Source organism: Canis lupus, chromosome 2 (assembly GCF_011100685.1).
Source record: "Canis lupus familiaris isolate Mischka breed German Shepherd chromosome 2, alternate assembly UU_Cfam_GSD_1.0, whole genome shotgun sequence".
NCBI classification, from domain to species: Eukaryota; Metazoa; Chordata; class Mammalia; order Carnivora; family Canidae; genus Canis; species Canis lupus.
Window position 1 is genome coordinate 36,750,206 of NC_049223.1, and position 17,178 is coordinate 36,767,383.

Genomic DNA, 17,178 nt, shown 5'->3' on the forward strand with positions numbered 1-17,178 from the left:
AGGGCTAGCTTGCTCACCTGTTGAATTGGTCGTTTAGGGAACCGGAGTACAATCCGACAGCTTCTGTTCACGTCTCATTGGCTTGTACTGTGTCACATGGTCACGCACTTGCAAAGGAGGCTGAGAAATGTAGCTTTTTAAAATATATATATTTTTATTTAGTTAGTTATTCATGAGGAACACAGTGAGAGAGAGAGGCAGAGACACAGGCAGAGGGAGAAGCAGGCTCCATGCAGAGAGCCTGACATGGGACTTGATCCCGGGACCCCAGGATCATGCCCTGGGCTGAAGGCAGGTGCTAAACTGCAGAGCCACCCAGTCATCCCAGAAATGTACCTTTTAATTGGAACTTCACCACCAACAAAATTAGAATATTGTTAATGAGAAAAAAGGTAGCTGGATCCTGGATCAGCAGCTAGCACACTCTGCCACAGAATGAAAGTCAGAGAAAGCACCTTTGAGGATGTGACATCTCTGCTGAGACCTGCAAATGAAGAATTACCTACACTAATAGGGTGGGAGAGACAATCCAGGAAGCAGGATAGCAGTGTAGGAAAGAGAGAATGGAGAGCAGGGAACAGAGCTTGCTTTCCAGGTTAGTATCCCATAATGAGCAAAGTGGGAGGCTTCCAGCCCTTTCCTGACTTCCCATAGAAAGCATGAGGACGGCAGCCAAGTAATAAAAGAATGCTGAGCAGGAATATTAAGTGTTTATTCTCAGAAAGCGAAGATTATATATCACCATTCCTCCATGACTCATCCCTTCCCAAATATCTTCAATTTTGAGCCCGCGGTGTTTTTTCCACTGTAAGTATGAAATGGTGGTCCCTCTTCCTGCCAAACTCCTCGTCAGCTTTGTTCTGGACTTTGGAAAAAAGAAATCCTGTTTCCTGTCCTTTGTTTCCTGGCTGCAGCCCCTGGTTCCACCCCCTTCTTGGGCTCACAGGGTCTATTTCCGCCTCAAGCGCTCTTAAGAGCCCGCAGATCAGTTTCCTTGTCCTCAGTTGCTAGTTAGTCACACATAGTTATCAAAGAAAATAACTTCTCTCCATCCTTTTTTTTTTTCTTTCCCTGTGGATCACTTGTTTTGTTTTTCCTTTGGGTTCTCAGACTCCTCTCTGTGAAGGCAGGAAGAAACCAAGCAGGTGTTGAGGGCCTCGTTCTCCTGAGGAATATACTACAGCAATGTTGGTTTGAGACCAGAAATGAGATCATCAGGTCACTGGCAACACAAGAAGACAAGGAAAACTCCAGTTTGATTGATTGGTTGGTTTAAGATTTTATTTATTTATTCATGCGAGACAGAGAGAGAGACACAGGCAGAGGGAGAAATAGGCTCCATGCAGAGAGCCCAATGTGGGACTTGATCCCCTGACCCAGGGTCACGTCCTGAGCCATAGGCAGATACCCAACCGTTGAACCACCCAGGCATCCCTACTCCAGAGTTTTAGATCTTGGGTGCAGGTGTTGGGAGACATAACACTATGGCCAGGAGAGGGGGTCAAGTGTGCCCTGTATAAGAGAACAGCTCCCAGGTTGGCATAATTTCTTCTGTTTCTAGGCTGGCTGACCTTAAGCAAGTTATTGGACTGTACTAAGCTTTGGGTTTTTGTTTGTTTTTTGTTTTGTTTTGTTTTTTCATTTGTAGAACAAGAGCTACTAGTTTCCACCTAGTCGAGTTAGGAGAACTAAATAAAATGAGCAATGTGAAGTGTTCACGTCCTGGTGCCACCTAGAAAGCACTCAACAAATGATCATCATTATTATTGCTAGTCAGATCTAGAGCACATGTGGTTTTTAAATTAAAATAGTAATATTGGGGCACCTGGGTGGCTTAATGGTCACCCTTTGGCTCAGGCCATGATCCCAGGGTTCTTGGGTAGATTCCCACCTTGGGGGAGTGCTTCTCCCTCTGCCTATGTGTCTGCCTCTCTCTGTCTCTCATGAATAAATAAATAACATTTAAAAAAATAGGAATATTCTTTATGACATGTACAAGACTCTGAGCCCTCCCTCCATGGAGACTTGAGGGACAGATAATAAACTCCTTTGATCATGAAGGCTCCTTGGGTGGATGGCATATCCCAATGTGTCTTCAATTTGAGGTCAGCACCAGCTCGCCACTTCACCTGGGAAGTGCCTGAGGATGAGGAGAAGACAGCTGGTTCTGGATTTTCTGCAGGATGTCAGTGGATTAGTCCATTTACAGATGAGAAGTCCAGCTGGAAATACAGATTTGGGGCTCGTGAATGTCACCCTCAAAATGGTGTAGAAGACTATTGCTTTGAATCTTTGCACTAGTCTGCTAAAACTATTCTAATGTTGACTGCAATTCAGAGCTTCATTTCTCTAAACCACTAAACTGCTAGCTTCTGGAAATTGTTGACCAAGATGAGAGGATTTAGTAGGCATGGCTTCGTGAGTGTGTCTGTTACACAGTCAACTGCATTTGTACCTTTTCTGTATCAGGCAATATAGGCTAGATTATGCTGTGGAAACCAAGAGCCCTAGAATCTCAGTGGCTTAAAACAACAACAGGCTATTTTGCTCACATTACATACAGATCACAATACAGATCAGTATTGTCTGTCCCTAGCAGGAAGAAGGGGGACACGCAAAATCATTCTGATTTGTAGAGACTACTGCCCACCTTCCAGTAGCTCCCATTCCTGCGGCCGCACCTAACTTCAGCAAAGAGTTCTCTTGTCAGTGTGTTAGCATTTCTCCCTCTCAATGGTTCTGCATATAGGCATTGTGATTTAAGGGGTGTTTTGAACCTTTGAAATCATTTGGCTTGCAACTGTAGGGGACTGACCAGTGATCTAATGAAAAGGAAGCAGGATGGGGATATTTGAATGGCTGCTAAGAGTCTCTTTTGAGAAAGCAGTAATGTTTCATCTGCTCGCTATATCCAAAGCCAAACCTGTTCCATACGTTACAATTAAATCTTAAAATAGAAAGTTTGGGCAACAAGACAGTCAAGATATGTATAATGGCAATGTTGCTTTTCCTTGACAAATGGTCAAAATGATCTTTGTAACAATAATAGATTTAGCAAATATAATAGGTTATAATCAGCTCAGTAAGGATAATAGATTATAATAGATCTAGTAAGAAAAGTAGATTTATTAAACCTTCTCCAGGGGAGAGCTCAGGACAGAAACATCATGATAAATAAATCTATGTAGCTTCATTGTCTTATTCCTAATTAATTCTGCTTATAATTTAGAAGTTGAGAACGTATTCTACATGGTTAAAGGATGACTTTAGATCACACCTGCCACCAAGAACGCATTGGGCTGTTGGACTGGTTTGCATGAAATGTCTAAGTGAAGCCAGCAGAGATATCATTAAGCCACCATTTGCTGCCTGCTTATCATGTGCTGGCACCAGGTTAAGCATTCCATATGCATAATGACATTATGGTATAATGCCATTCTCCCAACAATAGGCAAGACCACTGAGGCTGTGAGATCACAGCTTACACTGTTCTGCACAAGGTCACATTGCTAGTACTTGGCACAGCCAAAGCCTGATTCCAGGTTTGCTTGAACCTGAAGGCCAGACTCTGAACTAGTATCAGTGAATAAATGAAACTCCACTAAGGGAACCCCATAGACTTGGCAGGAAATTTTGATTGGTTGTATATGTTGTTATTTGGTTGTTTTCACAGTTGAGGCACAAAAGGAATTTGCCCAAGGATACATAGTGGATCTTATATCCATCAAAGATTAGCTCTCATTCTGAGAGCTCCCAGTCCTGAGTGGAGCACATTATAGCTGGTTTTGGGCATTTTGTTAGGCAGCTAGCCCTGGAAAAAGTATGACTGGTATGTCAGATTTTTAGAAACTTACTCGCCTCAAACTTAAGCCAAAGCATGACTGTGTCTCGAAGAGGGAATAGCTTTTCTGGAAAAGAAAGCACTGCCCAGGACCCCAAATTCAGAATCATCTGTTCTGTTTAAAAGCTTGGCCAAACTTTTAAGTTGGCTGGATTCTCTAGGGGTAACCTGGATTTTCTATTTCCCGAGAAGCGGCCTCTTGATACTAATACTCTTTTTTCCTAAGGTCTGAGGACCCTACAAGATAGTCATTGATTATACGAGCATTTTTTGACTGCCTCCTCTGTACCAGACGTGAGCTAGTGATACTGTGGTAGACAAAGCATAGTTCCTGTCTTCAAGGATCTTATAATTTATTCAGGAAAACAGAACATGACATGAACAGGGAGTCCAGTTGCCATTTTCTTTGAGATGCAGTGCCACATTCAACGTGGACTATGCAGGCACTTTCCACCCAAGGTGACAGGGCACAGTGGCAGGAAGTCTTTGAAACTGATGGGAACACACCAGCAGTAAGTGATGGATTCCTTCAATCATTAACCCTATGCCTTAACCACACTGCGCTCAGTTTCTCCCTCTGTAAAATGGGGATGATGATAATACTAACCTGGAAGGACCATTGTAAAGATTAAATGAATAACACCTGTAAAACACCCAGCAGCATGCCTGGTTCATGGGAAGGACTCGGGAACTGCTAGCTAGAATCATAATGCCAGCAAAGACCAAAGCTTGTAGTAACTGTCACAGTGAGATGTGGGTAGAAATAAGGTCGAGGCTGTTGAGAGGAAGATGTTCAATCCCTGAAGCTGTTTCCTCTGCAGTAGTCACCCCTTCAAGTACATGTTCAGATGCAACTTCCAGCCTCTCTTAAATACTTCAAGAGTAGGCCTTGTCTTAAATTTGTAAGAAGGATAAGATGAAGCTGAAGGGAGGCTGCTTTAAACTGAAACCAAACGCCTTTCCTTTTTCTTTTTTCTCTTGTCCTTTCCTTCCCTAAGGTCTAGGACAATGAACCTCATTTAGATCAAAAGTATTTACCCAAAGCCTGTTTCTATTTAAGATATTTTGGTAGGACAGTGAATAATCCCTTATCCTATTGAGGAATTTTTTCACTGTCTATTATTCCTGGAACAAAGATGTCATTATTAAAATAAACTCTTCATGTAGAATGGCCACTTTAATTATAAGAGTGTCATTCATAACGGCTTCATAAGAGTGGAAGCTCTGACATCATTATCATATAGAATGCTATCAAAGACTTTAGTTCTAAGAATCTGTTAGGATTCTTTGGTGGCAAGCAACAGAACCAATTCTGGCTCGCTTACTCAAAAGAAATGGGCAGTGAGGTTGCTGGCAAATCCCAAGAAAAAGCTTGGCAAATCAGGTTTCAGAAAGCATAAGAACCAGGATTACTTTGGGAACAGGAACCAACAGACAGATTTTTGCTGTCACTTGTACCAGATGAATCAACCTCATTTACTTTTGGTCTCTATTTCACTCGTCTCAAGATTTAATTTCCTGGGAGAGAAGATCTAGTTAGCCAAACATGGCTCTTGGATCCACTGGTCAGCTAGGATGCCTCAGAACACCTTGACTGACATTCCTTCCAAGCCTACCTACTGTAGGAGAGGGGTGGTTAGCTGCCTGGGGAGACTGAGGTGCTGCCCCTAGAAGGGGAGACTAGATTAATGGGAAGGTAACAGGAGTTTTACACTTTGGAGAGCGTCCAGGGTAAAGATGTACTGGGGAGATTATTTGCTGGCGAAATTGAGGTACTGACTTAAATACAGTAGTCCCACTTTACCACAGTTTCAGTTACCAGTGGACAATCACGGTCCATAAGCAGATGAACCTCCTTCTGATTTAATGTCAGAAGGTCACTAGTAGCCTAATGCTATGTTGCAATGCCTGTGTCATTCACCTCACTTCATCTTACACACAGGCATTTTATCACCTCACATCATCACGAGAAGAAGGATGAGTCCAGTCCAACACCATGTTTTGAGAGATGATGAGAGACCACACTCACATAACTTTTATTACAGTCTATTGTTATAATTGTTCTATTTTATTTTTGTTGTTTGTGTCTTATTGTGCTTAATTTATAAGTTAAATTTTATCATAGATTATAAATATATATAAAAACATAGAAAAGACATACATAGATTTCAATACTATCTGTGGTTTTAGGTATCACTGGGGGTCATGGAGTGCATCCCCGGGGGGTCAGGGGAAATACTATAGCTTGGCTACAGGGGTCACATTTAATGACAGAAATGAACCTTTGGACTCCTACAGCCAAATAGAAATTATTTCCTCATTTTTTCCAGCTTGCTGAAGCGATGGTTCAGAGACTGGCAGAGCTTCTGAATTACCTGTGGAACTTGTTAAAAATAGAGGAGTTGGGTTTGGCATGAGGCTCAGGCATCTGTATTTTTAATAAGCTTCTCATCTGATTCTATTTACAACCCACTTGGGAGGCCCACTAACATCAAATATCCATAGGATCTGATATAGAAAAAGAACATTGTAGAACTAAAAATGAGTTAGGGTACTTTTAGGGAAAAGATTCAGGTTTGGTGACAAAATTCTTTTGAGGTCTTTACGGTTTGCAGTTAGCCCATGTGAGGATAGGGAGAACTCTTCCCTGTTCATGACAAGCCTGGGCCAAGTGGATCAGGAAGCTTGGGCTGTTGTCCTAGGAAGCACTTACAATTGAGCTCTGCAGGGAACAGGGCCCCTCTAGGGCTCTCCTCATATCTCTAGTGCTGGAGGGGAAGGATCAGATTATATGGGTAGATTACCCAAGTGCTAAGATCTGGAACACAGAAAAGGATTGGGAAACAGGCTTGAGCTGGCACAGACAGGGAAGGTATCTGTTACCTTTATCTTTTTTAACACAACTGAAGAAGACAGGCCACTCTAAGTCTCTCAGCCAACCTGGAGTGAGGAAGAACATTACTCTTCTGCTGGGGAGCTATGTTCCTTCTGGTTCTTCACCTGGCCACTCCTTAATCATTCTTTGGTCCTCATGTACACACCGTCTCCTCATGGAGGGCTCCTGGATCCCCTTTAACCTAGGCCCCTTGCTGTCCTTTCTTGTGGACAGCTGTTCTTTCCCAGGGTCAGCTTCATGGGCATGCACCCTGTGTAATCCAACAGGGCCCTGTGCTGTGAAGGACTGCATGTTTGGTTTAATACTGTGTTATTGCCATCTTGAAATCTTTTTTTAAGATTTTATTTATTTGATAAAGAGAGCAAAAATAGAGAGCATGAGTAGAGGGGAGGGGCAGAGGAAGAGGGAGAGGGAGAAGCATACTTCCTGCTGAGCAGAGAGCCTGATTTAGGGCTCGATTCTAAGACTATGGATGGGATCCCAACCTGAGTCAAAGGCAGATGCTTAACCAACTGAGCTGCCCAGATCCCCTGCTGTCTTGAAATTCTTAATAATTTTTGAACAAGGGGCTATCCATTTCCATTTTGACTGGGTTCTATATAGCTCTTAGATTATATCTAAGGTCCTTCTCTTTCCTTTCTTTTATCTTAGTACCATTTAATCGTGGTGGCCCTAGTGTCTAGCACCATACCTGCTACTGTATAAAGGCCTAATGAATATTAATAATGGCCATTTGAAATTTGACCATGTTTGACTTTCTTTGTTGACTTATTTTTATTTATTTATTTATTCATTTATTTATTTATTCATGAGAGACACAGAGAGATAGAGACGCAGAGACCTAGGCAGAGAGAAGCAGGCTCCATGCAAGGAGCCTGATGTGGGACTCGATCCCGGGACTCCAGGATCATACCCTGGGCCAAAGGCAGATACTCAATCTCTGAGACAGCCAAGTATCTCTTGTTTGACTTATTTTTAAAAAGTATATTCATATGATTCAACATAAAGTATTCTAAATGAATGGATGAATGATTGTAGGAAGAAAGGTACTTTGAACCCGATGGGTTGCTGACCCAATATCCATTTGCCTACTTCCTCCCTACTTTCTTCTTATCTTCCTTCTGCTAGTTTTGATCAGGTGTTCATTCCTCCCCAGTGACCTTGAGGAGACTCCATCCCTAATTCCAGGGTAGATACTGACAGCCTACGTATATTCTCTCTTCTGAGAACATTCTTTCTTCTGACTGTGGACACTATCAGGTTTGAATGAGACTCCTGGAACTACTGCAGCCACCTTGCTACTATCCTGATGGTGAAACCATCCCAAAGCAGAGAGCAAAGCCAAAGGAATTGTGGAAAAGCAGTATGAGGATATAGTGTGCATGGACACTGATCTGTCTCTGAACTTTTTATGTAGGACAGTAAAATTTTCTGTTATTAGTTCTGGTTGTTTATTGCTATGAAATAATTATCCCAAGACATAGAGGCATAAAACAGCATCTGTTTTGTAATATTTCACAATTTTGTGGGCCAAAAGCCAAGCAGGGCTCAGGTAAGTGATTCTTTTTTGTGTAGCATCAACTGAACTCACTCAGTGGTATTCAGCTGGCTAATGGACTAATCTGAAGAGTCCAACATGGCTTCTCTCACATATTTGGCATCTTGGTGGTGATGGCTAGATGCCTAGGCTCAGCTGGGAACTTCATCCAGAGCATGTCTATGTGGCCTCTCCAGGATGGCCATCTCAAGGTAGCCAGGCTTCTTAGATGGGGCTCAGGGTTCTCAGAGAAAGTCCTAAGAGGCGAGAAGTGGAAGCTGCCAGTCTCTTAAGGCCCAAGCCTGGAGTGGCGCAGAAGCACTTCTGCCATATTCTATCGGTTGAAGCAGTGTAAATGCTACCCAGATTGAAGAGGAGATGGCGTACATTCCACCTCTTGATGGGAAAGTGCCAAAGAGTTTATGGCTACCTTTAATTCTCCACATTACTGAAGTCAATTTCTGTTACTTACAGGCAAAAGGATTCTAAATAATTAAGTTAAATTATTCAAGTTAAATATTCAAGTTAAATTAAATTCAAGTTTCTTTCTACCTGGGAAGATATTTCTTCCTGTTCCTCTAATACAAGGATCTGTCAACTTTTCCCACAAATATCCAGATAGTAAATAGTTAGATTTTATAGGCCACACAGCCTCTGCCAATGATGCATGAAACCAGCCATGGAAAATATATAAATGAGTGAGCATGGCTGCTTTCCAATAAAAATTTTGTTTATGGTCACTGAAATTTGAATTTCACATGATTTTCATGTCATGAAATATTATTTTGTTTTTTTCTCCCAACCATTTAAAAATATAAAAGCCATTCTTGCTTTTTAGGCTATATAAAAAAAGAAGACAGGCCAGATTGGTCCCTGGGCCATATCTTACTGGCCCCTAACCTAACACATCAAGCTTGCTCCAAGCCCAGGGCCTTTGCGTGTACTGACCCTCTGTCCAGAATACTCTTTTCATGGACTTCACATGGTTTGTACCTTCTCTTCAGTTGGGTTTTTTTCCTTTTTAAAGATTATTTATTTATTCATGAAAAACAGAGAGAGAGAGAGGCAGAGACACTGGCAGAGGGAGAAGTAGGCTCCCTCCATGGAGCCCAATGTGGAACTTGATCCCAGGAGCCTGGGATCTTGCCCTGAGCCAAAGGCAGACATCCAATCACTGAGCCACCCAGGTGTCCCTCTTCAGTTGGTTTTTTTTTTTTTTTTAAGTATTTATTTATTCATGAGAGACACGGGGGAGAGAGAGAGAGAGAGAGAGAGGCAGAGACACAGGCAGAGGGAGAAGCAGGCTCCACACCAGGAACCCGACGTGGGACTCGATCCCGGGACTCGATCCCGGGACTCGATCCCGGGACTCCAGGATCGTGCCCTGGGCCAAAGGCAGGCGCCAAACCGCCGAGCCACCCAGGGATCCCCTTCAGTTGGGTTTTAACTCTAATATCACTTCTGTAGAATAACCTCCTCTGATAACTCTTTCTAAAATTGTTTGCTTACATTTCCTTGATAGTACTTCTCACTATCTGAAATCTTGTTCATTTATTGTTCATACATTTATTTGCTGCCTCTTTTCTACCCTCACTGTAATAGAATATAAATGAAGCTGGGATCTTGCCTGTATGATTCTCCTCTGTATGCCCTTTCCTTAGCCCAGTGCCTGGCACATAGTAGATGCTCATTAAAGATTTGTTGTATTCAGGTTAAGTGATTACAGGTCAGTTTTCTGGGGCTTGACAAGAGCTTAAGAGGCTACTTGGTTTATACTCATTGATGAGAGAAAGGTAGTAAGAGCAGAGGAAGGAGATCGTCCATCCTTACAAGTGTTGATCTGTCTGTTATTTCCCAGGGTTTCAGGGAAAAGCTGAAGGAAAGATTCTCTTGTATACTTCTGAAGGTAACTATTTCCCTCTCTTGGCAGATTTGAATGACTTACTTTGCCTGTTTGGAGGCAGGAAAGGGGGGAAAGAACCTTAAACGACCTATTTGAGGAGAGAGAGTGTCATCACTGTGCTTGTGCAATCGTGTCTGAAAGCTGGATTCCTCTGGACCAACAAGGTATGATTTCACAAACACCCCCGAGCTCCCTGAGGGGAAATGGCAAAGGTCCTGGGTGGCACAGCAATGACAGAGATGACAGATTGGGGATAACATCAGGCTAAACTTGTCCTCAGAGGGGAGGGAGGAAAAAGCAGGAGCAGGTACAGCATTTCAGGACAAGAAAGCTTCAGCTTGAACAGAGTGTACTGGTGGCATTGGGTGGTGGCCAGAGCCCAACAATTGAGCACCGGGCTTTCCAAGCTTCGGGGTAGAAGTGGCTGCCATCCAGTCCTCCAGTCCTTCCTCTAGTTATTAAAACAGGCAGATCGCTAGGGTAGTAAGAGCCCTCTGGAGGTGAACACAATAAACAGGAGGTGTCCATGGGAAGCAGTGAGGATCACAGCCTAGTGGACCTTACACCATAGAACCATAGAATGTTGTAGGTTCTGTGAAATCAGGTGAGGAACCAAGAGTTGGAACAGAGAGAGGAGAAACAGAATGAGGCTGACGAAAACAGAAAGGCTGACCTACAAATGCTGAGCACAGTGTGGGTTGCAATTCGTAGGCTAGTTGGGCTAAGGGAGTTTCTATGACTTTAGGCAGTTGATTCTCTGTTAGTGGATAAAGCAGAAAAAATAATGATGCAATTATGTAACTTATTTGGTCTTTTTGGGTGTAAACGGTGGGAAAACTAACAAAGTGTGACTAAAGCTTCAAAGAGAATTGATTGGTTCATATAACTAAGAAATACAACAGTATACTAGCTAGCTTCAGGCACAGTCAGATCTAGGCTCACAGTGTCTTCAGTACTTGGTCAGTCTCTATCTCTCTTCATATTTCACCTCTTCTTTCCTCTATATCAGTTTCATTCTCAGACAGGCTCTCCCCATTATATGGTGGCTCTCGTGAGCTCCTGGTATATATCCATATTGATCTACCCAGCTTCAAGTTCAACAGAGTGCCTTTGGCCTGGTTGATCTAACAAGTCCAAGAATTCTACCTTATTGCCTCTGATCGGGTCATGTGCCAGGCCATGAACCAGTCATAAGCCAAGGGCATCACAGTGCTTTATTGATCTCACCCTGGGTCACATGCCTTCCCCTTGAAGCCCAGTATAGTCACTCTACCCAAATCACTTGGACTGGAAATGGGGAAGAAATGGTTTCCCAAGACAAACTCAGACACCATTATCCTAAGGATGGGTTATGGATGCTGGGTAGGCAAAGGCCCAAACAAAACAAAAAGCAAACAAAAATTAGATGTCTACAGCCAGTAATCATCACACTCACATGGCATTGACCAGAAGCCACAACCTCTCTCACCAGTAGATGAATGTAGTACTAAGTAAATGATGCCACCAGGTCCTGGACATTCAATTGTTTTCACAGTGACAAAGTTACATCTTCTGGTTTAAATCACCAGTAGAAAATTAACACTGAGAATAGAAAATAATCATAGTCCATGAGAAAAAAAGTATTCAAACTGATTTAAAGCAAAAATCACAGAATAGCACAAACTTGGTAATTAAATTTGGTGACCAGAAATGCAACTATTGCCCAAATAACCTTTGAATTGCAAGCTGACAAAAGTCTCTTTTTAAAAAGATTTTATTTATTTATTCATGAGAGACATACACACAGAGAGAAGCAGAGACAGAGATAGAGGGAGAATCAGGCTCCTTGCAGGGAGCCTGATGTGGGACTCGATCCCAGGACCTCGTGATCATGACCGGAGCTGAAGGCAGACCCTCAACCACTGAGCTATCCAGGTGCCCCTCTTTTTTTTTTTTTTTTTTTTTTAAGTCTAGATTTATCTAGAGGTCCATTCTACTTTCTACTCAGGAATAATTCCTGAAGAAATTTTAACATGGGAGAAGGGGGATCCCTGGGTGGCTCAGCGGTTTGGCGCCTGCCTTCGGCCCAGGACGTGATCCTGGAGTCCCAGGATCAAGTACCACATTGGGCTCCCTGCATGGAGCCTGCTTCTCCCTCTGCCTGTGTCTCTGCCTCTCTCTCGCTCTCTCTGTGTCTCATGAATAAATAAATAAAATCTTAAAAAAAAAAAAAAAAACGGAAGAAGGCTCAGAATAAAAAAGCCTTTCTAATACCTGGTAATGTGTGTGTACTTGGTTCCTATCTCACTTTATTTTCATGATACTGCACCCTTCTAGTCCTCCATACTTCTGACTACTTTGTTTCTGTATCCTTTACCCAAGCCTGAACCATTGGTATTTTCTGGAGTGTCCTGGTTCATTCCCAGCTCTGCTCTTCTTACAGAGTAAATCTTCATTCAGTTCTTTCCAGCAGGTACCCATGGACAGCGTCCTTTGGACCAAGTACTGTGTCAACAACCCTCATGGGTTAACTCCCGATCATCCGTGTGCTAATGACACCCAATCTCTGAAGTCCAGACTTTTCTCTTCACATTTACACTCCTATATTCACGTAGGGGTATTTTGTAAGTACCTCTTAAATTATGGATAAATGAATGAATGCTTTTCCTTTAAAGTTTCAAGTTCAGTGCACCTGAAATGAAATCTTCTTCTTGCCTGATGTTACTGCTTGTACTTGGTAATAGCCTCAAGAAGAGAAACCATAAGTTTATCCTTGCCTCCTCCTTTTGGTCTCTTTCACATCAAGTTCCACTTCTTTCTTTTCTTTTCTTTTCTCCTTATTTATCCATGAGAGGCACAGAAAGAGGCAGAGGCAGAGGGAGAAGCAGGCTCCTGCAGGGAGCCCGACGTGGGACTTGATTCCCGGACCTGGGATCACGCCCCGATCCGAAGGCAGATGCTCAACTGCCAAGCCACCCAGGTGTCTCCTGCCTCACCGTTTCTTAAATCTGCCTTTCTCCCCCATCTCCATTCCTCCTGCCTAATCCAGACCTGTATCGCCTTCTCCTTAGATGCTACCACAGCTTCCTGACAGTCGGCCTGCCTCCAAACATGTCCTTATAGCACCCATGCTCTCCTGCTTCAGTGGCTGTTTCCTGCTGAACAAAGATTATACTCCTTGATTACATTCAATAAAGTTCTCTTGCTCTCTGCTTTCCTTTCCAGCCTTACCTTCAGAGTAACTTGCCTCAAACGTCTGTGGTTTCCTGCACACAGCATGCAGATTCATGCCACCACGGCTTTGCTTACATTCTACATGCTGGTATATGACCCACTGTGTATGTTCATTTGTAGTCCTCTATGTAAGCTTCAGCTGAGGTGCCAGTCCCTCTAGGGAGCCTGGCTGACCCTCTTTAGGCTGTGCTGGGTATCCTCTACTTGGTCCCTGCAGTACACTGGGCATCCCTCTGTCATTGCACTGTGAAGATCTTGTCCTCTTGCCATCACCTGGACTCCTTTGTGAGTTCCTCGAAGATGTGGACATGTCCTGTTCATCTTGACTCCCCAGAGCCTCACTAGCACCTGAAACCTAGTTGAATTTCACAGGTGTTTGTTGAAGGTCTTTGTTTCCTCTTATGTGGAACATATGTTTTAGCTTTGGTAGCTTTCATGGTATGAAAAGGTATACCCTAAGATACTGAAACCAGAGGGGATTGTTGTTCAAGACTGGGATAAAGGGTTACTGGCAGAAACTTGGAGGTAATCTTATTTACATTTTTGCTCAAAAGACTGACTCTAGGGCAGCCCCGGTGGCCCAGTGGTTTAGCGTGGCCTTCAGCCTGGGGTGTGACCCTGGAGCCCCAGAATCAAGTCCCACCTCAGGCTCCCTGCATGGAGCCTGCTTCTCCCTCTGCCTGTCTCTCTCTCTCTCTCTCTCTCTGTCATGAATAAATAAATAAAATCTAAAAAAAAAAAAAAAAAAGACTGACTCTAGGCACCAAAAGCAATTGCTTAACGACCCTAAAATATATGCTGGTCTGATACCATGGGATCAGAAAAGTGACTAATAAGAAGCAACAGGTGTTGGTGAGGATGTGGAGAAAAAGGAACCCTCATGCACTGTTGTGGGAATATAAACTGGTGCAGCCACTGTGGAAAACAGCATGAAGTTTCCTCACAAATTAAAAATAGAACTACTGTTTAATCCAGTAATTCCACTACTGAGTATTTACCTAAACAATATATAAAACACTAATTCAAAAGTTTTCATGTGCTATGTTTATTGCAGCATTATTTATAGTAGCCAAATTATGGAAGCAACCCAAATGTCTGTCCATAGATGAATGGATAAAGAAGATATGATATACATATATCACATGTATATATTCAGATTATGGGGGGGTCATACTGAAGACTCAGCTGACAGAGTTTGGCAGTAATTGGAGGTAGCTTAGTAGAGGGAGGAAAATCATGCTTGTAGGGTTTTTGACCTGAGCACCTATGGAGTTGGATTTGTCATTGGGAGGAGCAGATTTGAGAAAATACAGACTTCAGTCCCAGTCCCTATCTAAGTTTGAGTTGCTTATTAGGTATACAGGTCAAGTGTTGAGCAGCCAAGCTGTGTGTGCCTGTCTGGAGGTCAGAGGAGAGGTTAAAACAGGGTAGGTATTCGATGTTTGTTAGCATGCAGATGGTCCTTGTGGCCCTGAGGCAGGTGGAGTAATCTAGGAAGTGTGTGTGAGTAGAGATTTTACAACTAACCTGGGAAAGTCCAGTGTTCAGAGGATGGGAGAATGAGGAGGAGTGAGCCAAGGAAACTGAGGAAGAGGGACCCGTGAGAAGGGCGACCCAAGGGTAATGAGTGGGAGGTAACCCAGAGGCCAAGTGAAGAAAGATTATTGTGCCTGAAATGACAAACAACCTAGCAAATGCTGATGTACCCTAGTCTCTGGGAACTGTATTTCTCTTTGTGTGTGTATGTGTGTGTATGTGTGTGTGTATGTGTATGTATGTGTGTAACTCCTTTGGCCTGGAGTTACCCAGGTATTACACACTCCCTGTGTTCCCTTCCCTAGAAATTCTGAGCCGTTGTGGTCCAGAACTTCAGTACTAGATCTACGTGGTCACAATTTTACTAGTTTTCTTTTCCTCTTGTGGCAGCCACAAGATCAGTTCCCCTTCCTTTCTATGCTTCTAAGGAAAGCCTGAAGCTTTTGCCAGAGCTGCCCATTCATAAAGTCATTCATTCATTCGTTCATTCATTCGTTCACTCACCAGACAGTTACTGGGTTTTTACAATGTGCAGGTGCTGTTCTAGGCACAGAGGAGAGAGCCATGACCAACCATGGTCCCAGCTCTGTCCTTGCCAACAGGGAGCTTACATTCTAGTGGAGTGGGGAGGAGGTAGGGAGAAGGGAGAGGTAATGTGTGTGGGGGATGGTCATTAAACAAACAAGTAACTTAAAATTGTTATGTATGCACTGACGAAACAATCAAGGGTCTGAGATACAGAGTAACAGTGGAGACTAAGAGAGTGGGCTGTTTTCAATTAGGAGGGCCAGAAAGCTTCTTGAAGATGAGATCCGACTATCTCCAAAGTAACCAGCAAAATCTTTTTCTTTTTTTTAGAGTCCTGAAGTGAACCTGTGTTCCTAGTTCCTAGAAACCCCTAAGGCTCTTGGTTTCCTTCTGGTTTAGTGGAACAATGGAGAAAACCTATAACCAGTTCTAGCTTCAAGCACCATTCCCATTCCGGTTTACACTGTAACTCTGAAAAATCAGTTTTTTCACAGTTTCATCTCATATCCACCAGAAGAGACAAAAGATCATAAAAATGGAATTTATTTGAGTTCATCTTCCAACAACGTGGCCAGTTACTGCTTTATTTAGCTTTATTTACTTAGTTACTGCTTTACTTGTTTTTGAACATTAATATAGTGCAGACATTGGTCTATGTAAGCGTTTTATGTGCATGCTACCACTTAATTTTTACAACAGCCCTGTGAGGTAGGTGCCATTGTCATTCTCATTTTATACTTAAAATGCCTGAGACTTAGAGAGATTAACTGTGGTCATACAGCCAGCAAGCAGCAGAGCTGTGGTTAAAACTCATGTCTGTTTAATGCTTGAGATGTTGCTTTTGGCATTATTTTATAAAAGATGAAGGGTGCCTGGCTGGCTTGGTAGGGGGAGCGTGCGATTCTTGATCTCCAGTTCATGAGTTCGAGCCCCACGTTATACATAGAGACTACTTAAATAAATACAGGTAAAAAAAAAAAAAAAAAAAAAAAAAGATGACATGAGAGCATTCTTAACTATGTCTTTTAACTACTGCATGTTTTATCTTTTTTTTTTTTTTTTTTAAGATTTTATTTATTCATGAGAGACACAGAGACCAGGCAGAAGGAGAACAGGCTCCTGCAGGGAGCCCTATGTGGACTTGATCCCAGGACTCCAGGATCATGCCCTGGACCGAAGGCTGGCGTTCAGCTGCTGAGTTACCCAGGCATCCCTGCATCCTTCATCTTCACCAAATTATTCTTAGCTAAGAAATTTAAATACAGGGGCAGCCTGAGTGGCTCAGCGGGTTAGCACCATCTTCAGCCCAGGGCGTGATCCTGGAAACCAGGATCGAGTCCCATGTCGGGCTCCCTGCATGGAGCCTGCTTCTCCCTCTGCCTGTTTCTCCCTCTGCCTGTGTCTCTGCCTCTCTCTGTGTGTCTCATGAATGAATAAAAAGTATTAAAAAAAAAAAAAGAAAAAAAAAGAAATTTAAATACAGATTCACAAGGGTAGGGCTTCTCATAGTTGAATGATCTTTGGGGTGTTTCAGTGACCTGTTAATCAAATTCCATGCTAAAAAAGAAACAAAAAACCCCCTCCATCCTAAAGTAAAAGTGAGATTACTTTGTGATTTCAGTTTTAAAACAAGCACTTATTGTCTTTCAGGAAGGCTATAAATAGAAATTCAAGGAAATATTTCAACTAATAAAGATAAAAATATTTTTTGTTAAAACATCAAA

At 42.7% G+C, this 17,178-nt stretch overlaps 2 long non-coding RNA genes across 5 annotated transcripts in view; one reads left to right on the plus strand and one right to left on the minus strand.

Annotated features, from left to right (window-relative positions):
- The window catches only part of LOC111092054, a 38,699-nt gene extending 21,521 nt beyond the window's left edge, over window positions 1–17,178 (plus strand). For 2 of the 4 annotated variants that reach the window (XR_005355482.1, XR_005355481.1), the window contains exons 3-5: window positions 10,205–10,341; window positions 12,630–12,780; window positions 15,785–17,178. This is a non-coding gene — a long non-coding RNA (uncharacterized LOC111092054). Of the gene's footprint in view, window positions 1–5,121; window positions 5,614–9,112; window positions 9,260–10,204; window positions 10,342–12,629; window positions 12,781–15,784 lie in introns of those variants that run through there. The other 2 variants (XR_005355480.1, XR_005355479.1) reach the window with 2 other exon arrangements.
- On the minus strand, window positions 1,016–15,578 carry LOC111092056. The gene is made up of 4 exons (XR_005355483.1): window positions 15,431–15,578; window positions 11,613–11,758; window positions 2,130–2,222; window positions 1,016–1,222 (listed from the first exon to the last, which is right to left on the minus strand). It is a non-coding gene; the product is annotated as an uncharacterized LOC111092056 (long non-coding RNA).